General features: G+C 35.5%; 1 pseudogene; it reads left to right on the top strand.

Annotated features, from left to right (window-relative positions):
• The first annotated feature begins 3,424 nt into the window (after positions 1–3,424).
• LOC113624596 (60S ribosomal protein L6 pseudogene) lies at positions 3,425–3,958 on the top strand (annotated as a pseudogene).
• The last annotated feature ends 798 nt before the right edge of the window (positions 3,959–4,756 follow it).

The raw sequence follows: 4,756 nt of genomic DNA, 5'->3' as shown, positions 1-4,756 counted from the left end.
GAGACCTGATCCTTGACTGTTACCACCTCCATCGTGCCCCCTTATAGTCATGTAAGGAAGAGAAGCTGAGAGGACTTAAACTTTGGAGTCAGGCAAATCTGAGTTCCAAGCCCAGATCCAAACTTGTTACCTGTGTGACCTTGAGCAAGGTAGTCTATCCTTAAGCCTCAATTTCCTCATTTGTAAAATGGGGATGACTACCACTTCGTCAGATTATTGTGAAAATAAAACTGGGTAAGGTATGTTAAGTGGATGTCATATAGTAGGTATTCAAGGAATATTAATTCTGAGACTGTATTCCCATTTTCACTAATGTTTATATAGTGTCATCAAGAAGGAGTAAAATTCTACAGATGAATATTTAATCATACTCTGAAAACTTTAGTGTAAACTAAAGTGGGCTAGAGTCAGCACATTGGGTCTGAGGAGTGTGTGTGTCTCTAGTAAATAGTTTAACCTTGAGAAAAGCCTCTTATACTGCCTGCTGATCTTATCTCCAAGCCTGGACTTTTCTCTTTCCAGGCCCCAGAAACTCCCCTGTTAAAAGGAGATATCTCATACTGGTGATAACATAATATTTCTTTTATTTTACTTGTTTATATATTGAATAAATTTTTATTTTTATCTAAGATGAACACGTAAGTTTAAAAAACTAGTAACTATGAATCATAAAATGGAAATGTTCATCCCCTCTGCATCCTCCACTCTGAATTTCAGTCAGCCACTTTTAGCATTCTTAACTGTTTATTTGGGAATTTACCTCTATGTATCTAAATAACATCCTTACACTACAATTCTTGGTTATTTGTATAATTTTAATCATTATTCATTGATTTCCCACTGTGGGAAAAAAGGATTTAACACTCCTTTCATAGATACACACACACACACACACACACACACACCACTCCTCGTCCATCCTTCTTATATAGATCATAAATGTTGGTTAGATATTCAAATTTTACATTGTTATTCACAGTTAAGTCAGATAATGAATATGATTACATACAATTGCATTTCCTTCCTTACACAAATTTTTTGTTTCCCTAAAGGTAATAATTTCATTGATTTCCTGTTTGCTTAGTTTTCCTCCTAGTAGCACTAGTTCATCCCAAAATGCTTATAAAAAGTATGTGTCCTTTCACTACATTTGAACACATCTGGCAATCTCTCAGTTTGTGGAAGACATTTCTCTTGAAGTCCTGCATCCTCTTGTTCCAAATTGGGCTAGTTGCTCTCCAGGCCTGCTATGTAACCAAATTCCTGGGATCTTAATCTCCTTTCACCATCTTCCTGGGATACTCCTACCCTCACTATGGTGATGGGTTCTCTATTTCCTGGATTCCATGTATTCTTCCTGCTTGTTTTACTCCCTCATTTTGTAGAAGCACATTGTCCAGTAATGTTTTCTAAAAGGGGAAGAATGGCTTTTGTTTTTGGATATTGCATACCTGAAAATGTCTTTATTCCACCCTTACATTTGATTGATAGTTTGATTTGGTATAGAATTACCAGTACAGGTCAGAAATATTTTTTTCTCCCAATTTTAAAGCATCACTCCATTGCTTTTATAATTGGGTGCTTTTCTGATTGTCAGTACTTTCTAGGTGAACTGTTTTTTTTCGTTTTATGTATTTATTTTTTAATCACTGTAAACTTTAAACATGTTCTGTTTAACTCTAGTGTCTTAAAATTTCACAGTTACGTGTTTTAATGTAGGTCTAGTTTCATTTATTGTTAGCGGGCCCTTTCAAACTGGAAAGTCATCTTTCTATTCTTAGTTAAGATAATTTTCTTTAAATAATACTAATATGCTCTGAAGTCATGAGTTCAAAAGTCGCTTTCAGATTTATTTTAATTCTTTTTTTATTGAAGTACAGTTGGTTTACAATATTATATTAGTTTCATGTATAAAATACAGCAATTTGATATTTTCACAGATTATACTCCATTTAAAGTTATTATAAAATATTGGTTATATTCTCTGTACTGTATATTACATCCTAGTATATTATTTATCAGATTTAAAAAAATTTCTTATTAAAATTATTGCTTGACCTTTTTTTTGTTTTTTTTTTTAAATTTTTTAATTTTTTGAAAAGATTTTTATTGGAATTGTTGAAAATCAGAATTACCAAAAATGTAATTTGGGTATTACTTCACAAATTACTTATTAATGCCAATTTTCATCATTTTTTCTGTCCAGAGCTATAAAAGAAAAAAGTCTTTCTAATGTAATGAAAAAGACAAGTTAAAGATTAGTATATGTAGCATGTATTACACTTTAGCTACTTATGCTTATGAGGTCAATTGTTGTATGGAAACTCAACCTCGTTTATTGGACATCTTTAGAAAATGATCAATTCCACAGAGAAATTTATGTACACACCCTTATTTTCATTTTACCTATATTTAATTAAAATATTCCTCAAAGATGTTATTTGTTTGCCTAACTTAAACCAGGACCACCCTTTTAACAGACCCTACTGAGTATTTATTTATTCTTTCATTTAATTAGTCAACAAGTGTTGTGTAAGTTTTTCTTGGTGAGTCAGGATCATCATTATACATTATGTGTTAAACATTATTATACATTATAGTGTTAAACTTCAAGACAGTTTTGCCCCTTAGGTGCCGTGAAGTTGTGTAGTGCAATTGGCCTCAAATACAATGCTTTGAGAAAATGAACGCTTTTCGAGAAAAAGCTCATATGACTCAGTAAGGAAAAGAAAAACAACCCAATAGGAAAAATAATAAACAGGTATTTCACAGAAAAGGGATAACACATGGCTCATAAACATATGAAAAGATTCTCAATTTCTTAGGGACCAGAGAAATACAAATTAAAACCACAATGAGTTACCATTGTACACCACCACTAGCTAAGCCCGACAAATCCAAGCGTTACTGAGGATGTGGAGCTGTAGACCTCTTTTATACTGCTAGTAGAAGTATAAATTTGTGTAATTCTGTGGGAAACAATTTGACGTTAGCCAGTAAAGTTGAACATGCACATCCCTGCTACCCAGTGATTCCATTCCTAAGTGTGAACCCTACGAAAAATCTTACATCTGTGTAGAAGATGTATATAAGAATGTTCTGCCAGTGTAGTTTATGGGGAAAAACTGAAACAACCTAAATATACATGTGCTGTAGAAAAGATGGATGAATTGGAGTGTACTCATACACTGGAATGCCATCCAGCAGTGAAAATTAGTGCATTATAACTACTTGCATCAATATGGATGAATGTTATAAATAATGTTGAGGGAAAAAAAAGGAAGTCTCAGAAGGAGACACACAAGTATTTATCAATTTATATAAAGTTAAAAAGCTGACCTTACAGAATATATTTTGTAGGGATATATAAACCTCGATCCAACTACAAAGAAAAGCAAAAAAAAAAAAAAAAGATTAAGAAATAATGCCTAGGTAGTATCCTACTGAAGACGTGCCTCGAAAGCTGTTGAGTCACTGCAGAAAGCCCTTCAGTAAGCATGTGAGAAAACTGCACGCTAGCATCGCTCCTGGGACTGTTCTGATCATCCTCACTGGGCGCCACAGAGGCAAGAGGGTCATGTTCCTGAAGCAGCTGAGCAGTGGCTTGCTACTTGTGACTGGGCCTCTGTCCCTCAATCAAGTTCCTCTGCGGAGAGCACACCAGAAATCTGTCATTGCCGCTTCCACCAAAATTGATATCAGTGGTGTGAAAATCCCGGAACATCTCACTGACGCTCACTTCAAGAAGAAGAAGCTGCGTAAGCCCAGGCGCCAGGAAGGTGAGATCTTCGACACAGAGAGAGAGAAATACAAGATTACAGAGCAGCGCAAGGTTGATCAGAAAGCTGTGGACTCTCAAATTCTGCGAAGAATCAAAGGCGTTCCTCAGCTCCAGGGCTACCTCCGCTCTGTGTTTGCTCTCACACATGAAATTTATCCTCACAAAGTAATGTTCTAAACTTCTTACAAGGAACCTTAGTAAATAACTCGGTCCATTAAAAAAAAAAGAAATTATCCAGAGAGTATTTACATGGGAGGAGGGTGGGTTAGGGGTTTGATTATAGAAGGACACAAAGAGGGATTCAAAGACATGGTAATGTTCTATATTACTTCAGTATCATTTCATTAAACCAATATTTCCTAAATGCCTGCTATGTGCTAGGTACTGCTATAAGCACGTAGGAGTACAAGAGCCCTTTATGGAGAACATATTCTACAAGAAAAGACAAAAAAATGAATGAAATAAATTATTAAATTATTATTGTTTTAGAAGGTGATAAGTTCTATGGAAAAAATAAGAAGGTGAGGGAGTTTAAGACAGAGCAGAGTGAGCGTATGGTTTGCAGAATTAAATGAGATGAGGCTTCATTGAGGTGACATTTGAGCCAAGATTTGAAGGGCATGAGAGAGTAGGCCACATGGCTTTCTGGGTGAGTAACATTTTAGGCAGAGGGACTAGCCAGCGCAATGGACTTACTATGGCAATATGTCTGATGTCTTCAGGAAGACATGGGGAGGGCACTGCAGCTGAAACAGAATAGGCAATATGGTCAGAGACGTGTCAGCAGGGCTTTATAGGGCTTTATTAGATGCTAGGTCAGAGATTGGCAAACTTCTTCTGTAAAGGAGCAGGTAGTAAATATTTTAAGCTTTATGGGCCATAGGGTCTCAGTTGCAAACACTCAACTCTGCTGTTGTAACATGAAAGTAGCACAGACAATATGTAATGAGTGGACATGGTTGTTTTTGTATTCCA

This window comes from Aethalodelphis obliquidens, unplaced genomic scaffold (genome assembly GCF_003676395.1).
Source record: "Aethalodelphis obliquidens isolate GAN/ISIS:26980383/991018 unplaced genomic scaffold, ASM367639v1 scaffold13, whole genome shotgun sequence".
Lineage (NCBI taxonomy): Eukaryota > Metazoa > Chordata > Mammalia > Artiodactyla > Delphinidae > Aethalodelphis > Aethalodelphis obliquidens.
The sequence above is the reverse complement of the archived record's forward strand: the minus strand, read 5'-3'. Positions and strand labels throughout refer to the sequence as shown.